General features: G+C 49.7%; 2 non-coding genes across 2 annotated transcripts; both read left to right on the top strand.

Annotated features, from left to right (window-relative positions):
• Nucleotides 1-4,238: 4,238 nt before the first annotated feature.
• Nucleotides 4,239-4,311, top strand: Trnat-agu (transfer RNA threonine (anticodon AGU)). Its single transcript has one exon. It is a non-coding gene; the product is annotated as a tRNA-Thr (tRNA).
• Nucleotides 4,312-10,284: 5,973 nt separating this feature from the next.
• Nucleotides 10,285-10,357, top strand: Trnat-agu (transfer RNA threonine (anticodon AGU)). The gene has a single exon. It is a non-coding gene; the product is annotated as a tRNA-Thr (tRNA).
• Nucleotides 10,358-16,322: the final 5,965 nt, after the last annotated feature.

Genomic DNA, 16,322 nt, shown 5'->3' with positions numbered 1-16,322 from the left:
TAGCATCCACAATTGCGCCGATTTCACGTAAATCCCACTGCACGTTGCCATTCTTTGCGTGCAGTCGGCTGCTACTGGTGTTGCTGGTTGTGACTGCTGATAACAGATGCCGTAGCAATCAATTCATGGAGTGAGTTGTATGTTTTGCGATAGTCTGAGTCTGACAAGGAAGCACAGGTGATATAGGTGCGAACACAGGAAGCTTGCAGCCCCTCGCTGCCTGCAGACACAGAGCAGCCACACTAGAAGAGCGGCCTAAGCCGTAGGCGAAATGTGCTCATTCGCTTTGGCGCGACGTCGAACTATAAATAAGGCTGTCACTAGCGTGAGCGTCGTGTAAAGTCGGAAAAGTCATCTGCATGGGTGATTGCCATGTTTGGGGAGCGTTTCGTAGTACGATCAGTGCAATGGGGACGCGGAAACTTGTTGTGTCCCAGTGTTTTGCAGTTGGACGACAAGAGTTTTACACAGTAGCAAAGAGCGAGGCACTGAGTTGGCATGAACAATGGAGAGCACAATGGGGCTCGAGATGTGCTTGTTACCTCAGGTGCTGTGTGATTGTGGACAAGGAGTGAAATGGACCAATTTGTGACCGCCCTTTCAATTTAAGACGTTCAAAACAGACGGAATTTGCATTCGTAATACCAGAGCATCGAAACTACTTGGAACTCTTGTGTGTATGAACGTGTCCGCGCCTTTGTATTCTGGTACCTTCGCCGCTACAAACCAACCAACCATCGTGTCCGTGCACATCAGAGTCGCAAAGAATGGAGAATAGCCAGGCTTGGTCGTGTGTGTAGCTGTAGCTCAGTTGGCAGATCATTCGCTTAGCATGTGGACGGTCTCGGGTTCAAGCCCCGGCTCCTCCATGTTTTGTGGTCAGTGCATGGTAAGTGTTGGTCGGGGCGAACATAAACGCACGCAAGAAGTTGCAAAACCAGCGTCACAGACTGATATGATGTATACTGTCATAAGGAGAGCAAGATGTAAGTGTGGGGATCGGCTGTTATCGTGGTGTCATCGAGTGCAGATCTGTCTTAGGTATCACGGCTTAACGTCATTGAAGTCTAGAGGTGGACAACACGTTCGTCTTACTCAGAGCGGTGTCTGAACTCTATTTTCGACGTTATGCGTGCCACTTTCATTGTGGCCAACTACGATTCGATACAGAATGCACGAAACCTGAAAGACACCCTCACTGATACATAGAGAGTAGTGTTTGTCTGCGGAATAATGGGAGTGCAAGGGTCTGTGACGTTGATATGACTGTATGTAGCACTACTAGTTATCGGAGGGGGGGGGGGGGTTTTGTAGCTCAGATGGTAGAGCGCTCGCTTAGTGTGCGAGAGGTACTGGGATCGATACCCAGCGCCTCCAGAATTTTTAACACACCTACATGCGCACCTTGCCATGCAAGTGGAATAATTCCCAACCGGCAGAGGTGTGTAGGCAGATACAAGCGAACGATTAGCATCCACAATTGCGCCGATTTCACGTAAATCCCACTGCACGTTGGCATTCTTTGCGTGCAGTCGGCTGCTACTGGTGTTGCTGGTTGTGACTGCTGATAACAGATGCCGTAGCAATCAATTCATGGAGTGAGTTGTATGTTTTGCGATAGTCTGTCTCTGACAAGGAAGCACAGGTGATATAGGTGCGAACACAGGAAGCTTGCAGCCCCTCGCTGCCTGCAGACACAGAGCAGCCACACTAGAAGAGCGGCCTAAGCAGTAGGCGAAATGTGCTCATTCGCTTTGGCGCGACGTCGAACTATAAATAAGGCTGTCACTAGCGTGAGCGTCGTGTAAAGTCGGAAAAGTCATCTGCATGGGTGATTGCCAAGTTTGGGGAGCGTTTCGTAGTACGATCAGTGCAATGGGGACGCGGAAACTTGTTGTGTCCCAGTGTTTTGCAGTTGGACGACAATAGTTTTACACAGTAGCAAAGAGCGAGGCACTGAGTTGGCATGAACAATGGAGAGCACAATGGGGCTCGAGATGTGCTTGTTACCTCAGGTGCTGTGTGATTGTGGACAAGGAGTGAAATGGACCAATTTGTGACCGCCCTTTCAATTTAAGACGTTCAAAACAGACGGAATTAGCATTCGTAATACCAGAGCATCGAAACTACTTGGAACTCTTGTGTATATGAACGTGTCCGCGCCTTTGTATTCTGGTACCTTCGCCGCTACAAACCAACCAACCATCGTGTCCGTGCACATCAGAGTCGCAAAGAATGGAGAATAGCCAGGCTTGGTCGTGTGTGTAGCTGTAGCTCAGTTGGCAGATCGTTCGCTTAGCGTGTGGACGGTCTCGGGTTCAAGCCCCGGCTCCTCCATGTTTTGTGGTCAGTGCATGGTAAGTGTTGGTCGGGGCGAACATAAACGCACGCAAGAAGTTGCAAAACCAGCGTCACAGACTAATATGATGTATACTGTCATAAGGCGAGCAAGATGTAAGTGTGGGGACCGGCTGTTATCGTGGTGTCATCGAGTGCAGATCTGTCTTAGGTATCACGGCTTAACGTCATTGAAGTCTAGAGGTGGACAACACGTTCGTCTTACTCAGAGCGGTGTCTGAACTCTATATTCGACGTTATGCGTGCCACTTTCATTGTGGCCAACTACGATTCGATACAGAATGCACGAAACCTGAAAGACACCCTCACTGATACATAGAGAGTAGTGTTTGTCTGCGGAATAATGGGAGTGCAAGGGTCTGTGACGTTGATATGACTGTATGTAGCACTACTAGTTATCGGAGGGTGGGGGGGGGGGGGCGTAGCTCAGATGGTAGAGCGCTCGCTTAGTGTGAAAGAGTTACTGGGATCGATACCCAGCGCCTCCAGAATTTTTAACACACCTACATGCGCACCTTGCCATGCAAGTGGAATAATTCCCAACCGGCAGAGGTGTGTAGGCAGATACAAGCGAACGATTAGCATCCACAATTGCGCCGATTTCACGTAAATCCCACTGCACGTTGGCACTCTTTGCGTGCAGTCGGCTGCTACTGGTGTTGCTGGTTGTGACTGCTGATAACAGATGCCGTAGCAATCAATTCATGGAGTGAGTTGTATGTTTTGCGATAGTCTGTCTCTGACAAGGAAGCACAGGTGATATAGGTGCGAACACAGGAAGCTTGCAGCCCCTCGCTGCCTGCAGACACAGAGCAGCCACACTAGAAGAGCGGCCTAAGCCGTAGGCGAAATGTGCTCATTCGCTTTGGCGCGACGTCGAACTATAAATAAGGCTGTCACTAGCGTGAGCGTCGTGTAAAGTCGGAAAAGTCATCTGCATGGGTGATTGCCAAGTTTGGGGAGCGTTTCGTAGTACGATCAGTGCAATGGGGACGCGGAAACTTGTTGTGTCCCAGTGTTTTGCAGTTGGACGACAATAGTTTTACACAGTAGCAAAGAGCGAGGCACTGAGTTGGCATGAACAATGGAGAGCACAATGGGGCTCGAGATGTGCTTGTTACCTCAGGTGCTGTGTGATTGTGGACAAGGAGTGAAATGGACCAATTTGTGACCGCCCTTTCAATTTAAGACGTTCAAAACAGACGGAATTAGCATTCGTAATACCAGAGCATCGAAACTACTTGGAACTCTTGTGTATATGAACGTGTCCGCGCCTTTGTATTCTGGTACCTTCGCCGCTACAAACCAACCAACCATCGTGTCCGTGCACATCAGAGTCGCAAAGAATGGAGAATAGCCAGGCTTGGTCGTGTGTGTAGCTGTAGCTCAGTTGGCAGATCGTTCGCTTAGCGTGTGGACGGTCTCGGGTTCAAGCCCCGGCTCCTCCATGTTTTGTGGTCAGTGCATGGTAAGTGTTGGTCGGGGCGAACATAAACGCACGCAAGAAGTTGCAAAACCAGCGTCACAGACTGATATGATGTATACTGTCATAAGGCGAGCAAGATGTAAGTGTGGGGACCGGCTGTTATCGTGGTGTCATCGAGTGCAGATCTGTCTTAGGTATCACGGCTTAACGTCATTGAAGTCTAGAGGTGGACAACACGTTCGTCTTACTCAGAGCGGTGTCTGAACTCTATTTTCGACGTTATGCGTGCCACTTTCATTGTGGCCAACTACGATTCGATACAGAATGCACGAAACCTGAAAGACACCCTCACTGATACATAGAGAGTAGTGTTTGTCTGCGGAATAATGGGAGTGCAAGGGTCTGTGACGTTGATATGACTGTATGTAGCACTACTAGTTATCGGAGGGGGGCGGGGGGCGTAGCTCAGATGGTAGAGCGCTCGCTTAGTGTGCGAGAGGTACTGGGATCGATACCCAGCGCCTCCAGAATTTTTACCACACCTACATGCGCACCTTGCCATGCAAGTGGAATAATTCCCAACCGGCAGAGGTGTGTAGGCAGATACAAGCGAACGATTAGCATCCACAATTGCGCCGATTTCACGTAAATCCCACTTAGTGTGCGAGAGGTACTGGGATCGATACCCAGCGCCTCCAGAATTTTTAACACACCTACATGCGCACCTTGCCATGCAAGTGGAATAATTCCCAACCGGCAGAGGTGTGTAGGCAGATACAAGCGAACGATTAGCATCCACAATTGCGCCGATTTCACGTAAATCCCACTGCACGTTGCCATTCTTTGCGTGCAGTCGGCTGCTACTGGTGTTGCTGGTTGTGACTGCTGATAACAGATGCCGTAGCAATCAATTCATGGAGTGAGTTGTATGTTTTGCGATAGTCTGAGTCTGACAAGGAAGCACAGGTGATATAGGTGCGAACACAGGAAGCTTGCAGCCCCTCGCTGCCTGCAGACACAGAGCAGCCACACTAGAAGAGCGGCCTAAGCCGTAGGCGAAATGTGCTCATTCGCTTTGGCGCGACGTCGAACTATAAATAAGGCTGTCACTAGCGTGAGCGTCGTGTAAAGTCGGAAAAGTCATCTGCATGGGTGATTGCCATGTTTGGGGAGCGTTTCGTAGTACGATCAGTGCAATGGGGACGCGGAAACTTGTTGTGTCCCAGTGTTTTGCAGTTGGACGACAAGAGTTTTACACAGTAGCAAAGAGCGAGGCACTGAGTTGGCATGAACAATGGAGAGCACAATGGGGCTCGAGATGTGCTTGTTACCTCAGGTGCTGTGTGATTGTGGACAAGGAGTGAAATGGACCAATTTGTGACCGCCCTTTCAATTTAAGACGTTCAAAACAGACGGAATTTGCATTCGTAATACCAGAGCATCGAAACTACTTGGAACTCTTGTGTGTATGAACGTGTCCGCGCCTTTGTATTCTGGTACCTTCGCCGCTACAAACCAACCAACCATCGTGTCCGTGCACATCAGAGTCGCAAAGAATGGAGAATAGCCAGGCTTGGTCGTGTGTGTAGCTGTAGCTCAGTTGGCAGATCATTCGCTTAGCATGTGGACGGTCTCGGGTTCAAGCCCCGGCTCCTCCATGTTTTGTGGTCAGTGCATGGTAAGTGTTGGTCGGGGCGAACATAAACGCACGCAAGAAGTTGCAAAACCAGCGTCACAGACTGATATGATGTATACTGTCATAAGGAGAGCAAGATGTAAGTGTGGGGACCGGCTGTTATCGTGGTGTCATCGAGTGCAGATCTGTCTTAGGTATCACGGCTTAACGTCATTGAAGTCTAGAGGTGGACAACACGTTCGTCTTACTCAGAGCGGTGTCTGAACTCTATTTTCGACGTTATGCGTGCCACTTTCATTGTGGCCAACTACGATTCGATACAGAATGCACGAAACCTGAAAGACACCCTCACTGATACATAGAGAGTAGTGTTTGTCTGCGGAATAATGGGAGTGCCAGGGTCTGTGACGTTGATATGACTGTATGTAGCACTACTAGTTATCGGAGGGGGGGGGGGGTTTCGTAGCTCAGATGGTAGAGCGCTCGCTTAGTGTGCGAGAGGTACTGGGATCGATACCCAGCGCCTCCAGAATTTTTAACACACCTACATGCGCACCTTGCCATGCAAGTGGAATAATTCCCAACCGGCAGAGGTGTGTAGGCAGATACAAGCGAACGATTAGCATCCACAATTGCGCCGATTTCACGTAAATCCCACTGCACGTTGCCATTCTTTGCGTGCAGTCGGCTGCTACTGGTGTTGCTGGTTGTGACTGCTGATAACAGATGCCGTAGCAATCAATTCATGGAGTGAGTTGTATGTTTTGCGATAGTCTGAGTCTGACAAGGAAGCACAGGTGATATAGGTGCGAACACAGGAAGCTTGCAGCCCCTCGCTGCCTGCAGACACAGAGCAGCCACACTAGAAGAGCGGCCTAAGCCGTAGGCGAAATGTGCTCATTCGCTTTGGCGCGACGTCGAACTATAAATAAGGCTGTCACTAGCGTGAGCGTTGCGTGAGCGTCGTGTAAAGTCGGAAAAGTCATCTGCATGGGTGATTGCCATGTTTGGGGAGCGTTTCGTAGTACGATCAGTGCAATGGGGACGCGGAAACTTGTTGTGTCCCAGTGTTTTGCAGTTGGACGACAAGAGTTTTACACAGTAGCAAAGAGCGAGGCACTGAGTTGGCATGAACAATGGAGAGCACAATGGGGCTCGAGATGTGCTTGTTACCTCAGGTGCTGTGTGATTGTGGACAAGGAGTGAAATGGACCAATTTGTGACCGCCCTTTCAATTTAAGACGTTCAAAACAGACGGAATTTGCATTCGTAATACCAGAGCATCGAAACTACTTGGAACTCTTGTGTGTATGAACGTGTCCGCGCCTTTGTATTCTGGTACCTTCGCCGCTACAAACCAACCAACCATCGTGTCCGTGCACATCAGAGTCGCAAAGAATGGAGAATAGCCAGGCTTGGTCGTGTGTGTAGCTGTAGCTCAGTTGGCAGATCATTCGCTTAGCATGTGGACGGTCTCGGGTTCAAGCCCCGGCTCCTCCATGTTTTGTGGTCAGTGCATGGTAAGTGTTGGTCGGGGCGAACATAAACGCACGCAAGAAGTTGCAAAACCAGCGTCACAGACTGATATGATGTATACTGTCATAAGGAGAGCAAGATGTAAGTGTGGGGACCGGCTGTTATCGTGGTGTCATCGAGTGCAGATCTGTCTTAGGTATCACGGCTTAACGTCATTGAAGTCTAGAGGTGGACAACACGTTCGTCTTACTCAGAGCGGTGTCTGAACTCTATTTTCGACGTTATGCGTGCCACTTTCATTGTGGCCAACTACGATTCGATACAGAATGCACGAAACCTGAAAGACACCCTCACTGATACATAGAGAGTAGTGTTTGTCTGCGGAATAATGGGAGTGCAAGGGTCTGTGACGTTGATATGACTGTATGTAGCACTACTAGTTATCGGAGGGGGGGGGGGTTTCGTAGCTCAGATGGTAGAGCGCTCGCTTAGTGTGCGAGAGGTACTGGGATCGATACCCAGCGCCTCCAGAATTTTTAACACACCTACATGCGCACCTTGCCATGCAAGTGGAATAATTCCCAACCGGCAGAGGTGTGTAGGCAGATACAAGCGAACGATTAGCATCCACAATTGCGCCGATTTCACGTAAATCCCACTGCACGTTGGCATTCTTTGCGTGCAGTCGGCTGCTACTGGTGTTGCTGGTTGTGACTGCTGATAACAGATGCCGTAGCAATCAATTCATGGAGTGAGTTGTATGTTTTGCGATAGTCTGTCTCTGACAAGGAAGCACAGGTGATATAGGTGCGAACACAGGAAGCTTGCAGCCCCTCGCTGCCTGCAGACACAGAGCAGCCACACTAGAAGAGCGGCCTAAGCAGTAGGCGAAATGTGCTCATTCGCTTTGGCGCGACGTCGAACTATAAATAAGGCTGTCACTAGCGTGAGCGTCGTGTAAAGTCGGAAAAGTCATCTGCATGGGTGATTGCCAAGTTTGGGGAGCGTTTCGTAGTACGATCAGTGCAATGGGGACGCGGAAACTTGTTGTGTCCCAGTGTTTTGCAGTTGGACGACAATAGTTTTACACAGTAGCAAAGAGCGAGGCACTGAGTTGGCATGAACAATGGAGAGCACAATGGGGCTCGAGATGTGCTTGTTACCTCAGGTGCTGTGTGATTGTGGACAAGGAGTGAAATGGACCAATTTGTGACCGCCCTTTCAATTTAAGACGTTCAAAACAGACGGAATTAGCATTCGTAATACCAGAGCATCGAAACTACTTGGAACTCTTGTGTATATGAACGTGTCCGCGCCTTTGTATTCTGGTACCTTCGCCGCTACAAACCAACCAACCATCGTGTCCGTGCACATCAGAGTCGCAAAGAATGGAGAATAGCCAGGCTTGGTCGTGTGTGTAGCTGTAGCTCAGTTGGCAGATCGTTCGCTTAGCGTGTGGACGGTCTCGGGTTCAAGCCCCGGCTCCTCCATGTTTTGTGGTCAGTGCATGGTAAGTGTTGGTCGGGGCGAACATAAACGCACGCAAGAAGTTGCAAAACCAGCGTCACAGACTAATATGATGTATACTGTCATAAGGCGAGCAAGATGTAAGTGTGGGGACCGGCTGTTATCGTGGTGTCATCGAGTGCAGATCTGTCTTAGGTATCACGGCTTAACGTCATTGAAGTCTAGAGGTGGACAACACGTTCGTCTTACTCAGAGCGGTGTCTGAACTCTATATTCGACGTTATGCGTGCCACTTTCATTGTGGCCAACTACGATTCGATACAGAATGCACGAAACCTGAAAGACACCCTCACTGATACATAGAGAGTAGTGTTTGTCTGCGGAATAATGGGAGTGCAAGGGTCTGTGACGTTGATATGACTGTATGTAGCACTACTAGTTATCGGAGGGTGGGGGGGGGGCGTAGCTCAGATGGTAGAGCGCTCGCTTAGAGTGAAAGAGTTACTGGGATCGATACCCAGCGCCTCCAGAATTTTTAACACACCTACATGCGCACCTTGCCATGCAAGTGGAATAATTCCCAACCGGCAGAGGTGTGTAGGCAGATACAAGCGAACGATTAGCATCCACAATTGCGCCGATTTCACGTAAATCCCACTGCACGTTGGCACTCTTTGCGTGCAGTCGGCTGCTACTGGTGTTGCTGGTTGTGACTGCTGATAACAGATGCCGTAGCAATCAATTCATGGAGTGAGTTGTATGTTTTGCGATAGTCTGTCTCTGACAAGGAAGCACAGGTGATATAGGTGCGAACACAGGAAGCTTGCAGCCCCTCGCTGCCTGCAGACACAGAGCAGCCACACTAGAAGAGCGGCCTAAGCCGTAGGCGAAATGTGCTCATTCGCTTTGGCGCGACGTCGAACTATAAATAAGGCTGTCACTAGCGTGAGCGTCGTGTAAAGTCGGAAAAGTCATCTGCATGGGTGATTGCCAAGTTTGGGGAGCGTTTCGTAGTACGATCAGTGCAATGGGGACGCGGAAACTTGTTGTGTCCCAGTGTTTTGCAGTTGGACGACAATAGTTTTACACAGTAGCAAAGAGCGAGGCACTGAGTTGGCATGAACAATGGAGAGCACAATGGGGCTCGAGATGTGCTTGTTACCTCAGGTGCTGTGTGATTGTGGACAAGGAGTGAAATGGACCAATTTGTGACCGCCCTTTCAATTTAAGACGTTCAAAACAGACGGAATTAGCATTCGTAATACCAGAGCATCGAAACTACTTGGAACTCTTGTGTATATGAACGTGTCCGCGCCTTTGTATTCTGGTACCTTCGCCGCTACAAACCAACCAACCATCGTGTCCGTGCACATCAGAGTCGCAAAGAATGGAGAATAGCCAGGCTTGGTCGTGTGTGTAGCTGTAGCTCAGTTGGCAGATCGTTCGCTTAGCGTGTGGACGGTCTCGGGTTCAAGCCCCGGCTCCTCCATGTTTTGTGGTCAGTGCATGGTAAGTGTTGGTCGGGGCGAACATAAACGCACGCAAGAAGTTGCAAAACCAGCGTCACAGACTGATATGATGTATACTGTCATAAGGCGAGCAAGATGTAAGTGTGGGGACCGGCTGTTATCGTGGTGTCATCGAGTGCAGATCTGTCTTAGGTATCACGGCTTAACGTCATTGAAGTCTAGAGGTGGACAACACGTTCGTCTTACTCAGAGCGGTGTCTGAACTCTATTTTCGACGTTATGCGTGCCACTTTCATTGTGGCCAACTACGATTCGATACAGAATGCACGAAACCTGAAAGACACCCTCACTGATACATAGAGAGTAGTGTTTGTCTGCGGAATAATGGGAGTGCAAGGGTCTGTGACGTTGATATGACTGTATGTAGCACTACTAGTTATCGGAGGGGGGCGGGGGGCGTAGCTCAGATGGTAGAGCGCTCGCTTAGTGTGCGAGAGGTACTGGGATCGATACCCAGCGCCTCCAGAATTTTTAACACACCTACATGCGCACCTTGCCATGCAAGTGGAATAATTCCCAACCGGCAGAGGTGTGTAGGCAGATACAAGCGAACGATTAGCATCCACAATTGCGCCGATTTCACGTAAATCCCACTTAGTGTGCGAGAGGTACTGGGATCGATACCCAGCGCCTCCAGAATTTTTAACACACCTACATGCGCACCTTGCCATGCAAGTGGAATAATTCCCAACCGGCAGAGGTGTGTAGGCAGATACAAGCGAACGATTAGCATCCACAATTGCGCCGATTTCACGTAAATCCCACTGCACGTTGCCATTCTTTGCGTGCAGTCGGCTGCTACTGGTGTTGCTGGTTGTGACTGCTGATAACAGATGCCGTAGCAATCAATTCATGGAGTGAGTTGTATGTTTTGCGATAGTCTGAGTCTGACAAGGAAGCACAGGTGATATAGGTGCGAACACAGGAAGCTTGCAGCCCCTCGCTGCCTGCAGACACAGAGCAGCCACACTAGAAGAGCGGCCTAAGCCGTAGGCGAAATGTGCTCATTCGCTTTGGCGCGACGTCGAACTATAAATAAGGCTGTCACTAGCGTGAGCGTTGCGTGAGCGTCGTGTAAAGTCGGAAAAGTCATCTGCATGGGTGATTGCCATGTTTGGGGAGCGTTTCGTAGTACGATCAGTGCAATGGGGACGCGGAAACTTGTTGTGTCCCAGTGTTTTGCAGTTGGACGACAAGAGTTTTACACAGTAGCAAAGAGCGAGGCACTGAGTTGGCATGAACAATGGAGAGCACAATGGGGCTCGAGATGTGCTTGTTACCTCAGGTGCTGTGTGGTTGTGGTCAAGGAGTGAAATGGACCAATTTGTGACCGCCCTTTCAATTTAAGACGTTCAAAACAGACGGAATTTGCATTCGTAATACCAGAGCATCGAAACTACTTGGAACTCTTGTGTGTATGAACGTGTCCGCGCCTTTGTATTCTGGTACCTTCGCCGCTACAAACCAACCAACCATCGTGTCCGTGCACATCAGAGTCGCAAAGAATGGAGAATAGCCAGGCTTGGTCGTGTGTGTAGCTGTAGCTCAGTTGGCAGATCATTCGCTTAGCATGTGGACGGTCTCGGGTTCAAGCCCCGGCTCCTCCATGTTTTGTGGTCAGTGCATGGTAAGTGTTTGTCGGGGCGAACATAAACGCACGCAAGAAGTTGCAAAACCAGCGTCACAGACTGATATGATGTATACTGTCATAAGGAGAGCAAGATGTAAGTGTGGGGACCGGCTGTTATCGTGGTGTCATCGAGTGCAGATCTGTCTTAGGTATCACGGCTTAACGTCATTGAAGTCTAGAGGTGGACAACACGTTCGTCTTACTCAGAGCGGTGTCTGAACTCTATTTTCGACGTTATGCGTGCCACTTTCATTGTGGCCAACTACGATTCGATACAGAATGCACGAAACCTGAAAGACACCCTCACTGATACATAGAGAGTAGTGTTTGTCTGCGGAATAATGGGAGTGCCAGGGTCTGTGACGTTGATATGACTGTATGTAGCACTACTAGTTATCGGAGGGGGGGGGGGTTTCGTAGCTCAGATGGTAGAGCGCTCGCTTAGTGTGCGAGAGGTACTGGGATCGATACCCAGCGCCTCCAGAATTTTTAACACACCTACATGCGCACCTTGCCATGCAAGTGGAATAATTCCCAACCGGCAGAGGTGTGTAGGCAGATACAAGCGAACGATTAGCATCCACAATTGCGCCGATTTCACGTAAATCCCACTGCACGTTGCCATTCTTTGCGTGCAGTCGGCTGCTACTGGTGTTGCTGGTTGTGACTGCTGATAACAGATGCCGTAGCAATCAATTCATGGAGTGAGTTGTATGTTTTGCGATAGTCTGAGTCTGACAAGGAAGCACAGGTGATATAGGTGCGAACACAGGAAGCTTGCAGCCCCTCGCTGCCTGCAGACACAGAGCAGCCACACTAGAAGAGCGGCCTAAGCCGTAGGCGAAATGTGCTCATTCGCTTTGGCGCGACGTCGAACTATAAATAAGGCTGTCACTAGCGTGAGCGTTGCGTGAGCGTCGTGTAAAGTCGGAAAAGTCATCTGCATGGGTGATTGCCATGTTTGGGGAGCGTTTCGTAGTACGATCAGTGCAATGGGGACGCGGAAACTTGTTGTGTCCCAGTGTTTTGCAGTTGGACGACAAGAGTTTTACACAGTAGCAAAGAGCGAGGCACTGAGTTGGCATGAACAATGGAGAGCACAATGGGGCTCGAGATGTGCTTGTTACCTCAGGTGCTGTGTGATTGTGGACAAGGAGTGAAATGGACCAATTTGTGACCGCCCTTTCAATTTAAGACGTTCAAAACAGACGGAATTTGCATTCGTAATACCAGAGCATCGAAACTACTTGGAACTCTTGTGTGTATGAACGTGTCCGCGCCTTTGTATTCTGGTACCTTCGCCGCTACAAACCAACCAACCATCGTGTCCGTGCACATCAGAGTCGCAAAGAATGGAGAATAGCCAGGCTTGGTCGTGTGTGTAGCTGTAGCTCAGTTGGCAGATCATTCGCTTAGCATGTGGACGGTCTCGGGTTCAAGCCCCGGCTCCTCCATGTTTTGTGGTCAGTGCATGGTAAGTGTTGGTCGGGGCGAACATAAACGCACGCAAGAAGTTGCAAAACCAGCGTCACAGACTGATATGATGTATACTGTCATAAGGAGAGCAAGATGTAAGTGTGGGGACCGGCTGTTATCGTGGTGTCATCGAGTGCAGATCTGTCTTAGGTATCACGGCTTAACGTCATTGAAGTCTAGAGGTGGACAACACGTTCGTCTTACTCAGAGCGGTGTCTGAACTCTATTTTCGACGTTATGCGTGCCACTTTCATTGTGGCCAACTACGATTCGATACAGAATGCACGAAACCTGAAAGACACCCTCACTGATACATAGAGAGTAGTGTTTGTCTGCGGAATAATGGGAGTGCAAGGGTCTGTGACGTTGATATGACTGTATGTAGCACTACTAGTTATCGGAGGGGGGGGGGGTTTCGTAGCTCAGATGGTAGAGCGCTCGCTTAGTGTGCGAGAGGTACTGGGATCGATACCCAGCGCCTCCAGAATTTTTAACACACCTACATGCGCACCTTGCCATGCAAGTGGAATAATTCCCAACCGGCAGAGGTGTGTAGGCAGATACAAGCGAACGATTAGCATCCACAATTGCGCCGATTTCACGTAAATCCCACTTAGTGTGCGAGAGGTACTGGGATCGATACCCAGCGCCTCCAGAATTTTTAACACACCTACATGCGCACCTTGCCATGCAAGTGGAATAATTCCCAACCGGCAGAGGTGTGTAGGCAGATACAAGCGAACGATTAGCATCCACAATTGCGCCGATTTCACGTAAATCCCACTGCACGTTGCCATTCTTTGCGTGCAGTCGGCTGCTACTGGTGTTGCTGGTTGTGACTGCTGATAACAGATGCCGTAGCAATCAATTCATGGAGTGAGTTGTATGTTTTGCGATAGTCTGACTCTGACAAGGAAGCACAGGTGATATAGGTGCGAACACAGGAAGCTTGCAGCCCCTCGCTGCCTGCAGACACAGAGCAGCCACACTAGAAGAGCGGCCTAAGCCGTAGGCGAAATGTGCTCATTCGCTTTGGCGCGACGTCGAACTATAAATAAGGCTGTCACTAGCGTGAGCGTTGCGTGAGCGTCGTGTAAAGTCGGAAAAGTCATCTGCATGGGTGATTGCCATGTTTGGGGAGCGTTTCGTAGTACGATCAGTGCAATGGGGACGCGGAAACTTGTTGTGTCCCAGTGTTTTGCAGTTGGACGACAAGAGTTTTACACAGTAGCAAAGAGCGAGGCACTGAGTTGGCATGAACAATGGAGAGCACAATGGGGCTCGAGATGTGCTTGTTACCTCAGGTGCTGTGTGATTGTGGACAAGGAGTGAAATGGACCAATTTGTGACCGCCCTTTCAATTTAAGACGTTCAAAACAGACGGAATTTGCATTCGTAATACCAGAGCATCGAAACTACTTGGAACTCTTGTGTGTATGAACGTGTCCGCGCCTTTGTATTCTGGTACCTTCGCCGCTACAAACCAACCAACCATCGTGTCCGTGCACATCAGAGTCGCAAAGAATGGAGAATAGCCAGGCTTGGTCGTGTGTGTAGCTGTAGCTCAGTTGGCAGATCATTCGCTTAGCATGTGGACGGTCTCGGGTTCAAGCCCCGGCTCCTCCATGTTTTGTGGTCAGTGCATGGTAAGTGTTGGTCGGGGCGAACATAAACGCACGCAAGAAGTTGCAAAACCAGCGTCACAGACTGATATGATGTATACTGTCATAAGGAGAGCAAGATGTAAGTGTGGGGACCGGCTGTTATCGTGGTGTCATCGAGTGCAGATCTGTCTTAGGTATCACGGCTTAACGTCATTGAAGTCTAGAGGTGGACAACACGTTCGTCTTACTCAGAGCGGTGTCTGAACTCTATTTTCGACGTTATGCGTGCCACTTTCATTGTGGCCAACTACGATTCGATACAGAATGCACGAAACCTGAAAGACACCCTCACTGATACATAGAGAGTAGTGTTTGTCTGCGGAATAATGGGAGTGCAAGGGTCTGTGACGTTGATATGACTGTATGTAGCACTACTAGTTATCGGAGGGGGGGGGGGGTTTCGTAGCTCAGATGGTAGAGCGCTCGCTTAGTGTGCGAGAGGTACTGGGATCGATACCCAGCGCCTCCAGAATTTTTAACACACCTACATGCGCACCTTGCCATGCAAGTGGAATAATTCCCAACCGGCAGAGGTGTGTAGGCAGATACAAGCGAACGATTAGCATCCACAATTGCGCCGATTTCACGTAAATCCCACTTAGTGTGCGAGAGGTACTGGGATCGATACCCAGCGCCTCCAGAATTTTTAACACACCTACATGCGCACCTTGCCATGCAAGTGGAATAATTCCCAACCGGCAGAGGTGTGTAGGCAGATACAAGCGAACGATTAGCATCCACAATTGCGCCGATTTCACGTAAATCCCACTGCACGTTGCCATTCTTTGCGTGCAGTCGGCTGCTACTGGTGTTGCTGGTTGTGACTGCTGATAACAGATGCCGTAGCAATCAATTCATGGAGTGAGTTGTATGTTTTGCGATAGTCTGACTCTGACAAGGAAGCACAGGTGATATAGGTGCGAACACAGGAAGCTTGCAGCCCCTCGCTGCCTGCAGACACAGAGCAGCCACACTAGAAGAGCGGCCTAAGCCGTAGGCGAAATGTGCTCATTCGCTTTGGCGCGACGTCGAACTATAAATAAGGCTGTCACTAGCGTGAGCGTTGCGTGAGCGTCGTGTAAAGTCGGAAAAGTCATCTGCATGGGTGATTGCCATGTTTGGGGAGCGTTTCGTAGTACGATCAGTGCAATGGGGACGCGGAAACTTGTTGTGTCCCAGTGTTTTGCAGTTGGACGACAAGAGTTTTACACAGTAGCAAAGAGCGAGGCACTGAGTTGGCATGAACAATGGAGAGCACAATGGGGCTCGAGATGTGCTTGTTACCTCAGGTGCTGTGTGATTGTGGACAAGGAGTGAAATGGACCAATTTGTGACCGCCCTTTCAATTTAAGACGTTCAAAACAGACGGAATTTGCATTCGTAATACCAGAGCATCGAAACTACTTGGAACTCTTGTGTGTATGAACGTGTCCGCGCCTTTGTATTCTGGTACCTTCGCCGCTACAAACCAACCAACCATCGTGTCCGTGCACATCAGAGTCGCAAAGAATGGAGAATAGCCAGGCTTGGTCGTGTGTGTAGCTGTAGCTCAGTTGGCAGATCATTCGCTTAGCATGTGGACGGTCTCGGGTTCAAGCCCCGGCTCCTCCATGTTTTGTGGTCAGTGCATGGTAAGTGTTGGTCGGGGCGAACATAAACG

The sequence above is a fragment of the Schistocerca gregaria genome, unplaced genomic scaffold (genome assembly GCF_023897955.1).
Source record: "Schistocerca gregaria isolate iqSchGreg1 unplaced genomic scaffold, iqSchGreg1.2 ptg000180l, whole genome shotgun sequence".
Taxonomy (NCBI): Eukaryota; Metazoa; Arthropoda; class Insecta; order Orthoptera; family Acrididae; genus Schistocerca; species Schistocerca gregaria.
The sequence above is the reverse complement of the archived record's forward strand: the minus strand, read 5'-3'. Positions and strand labels throughout refer to the sequence as shown.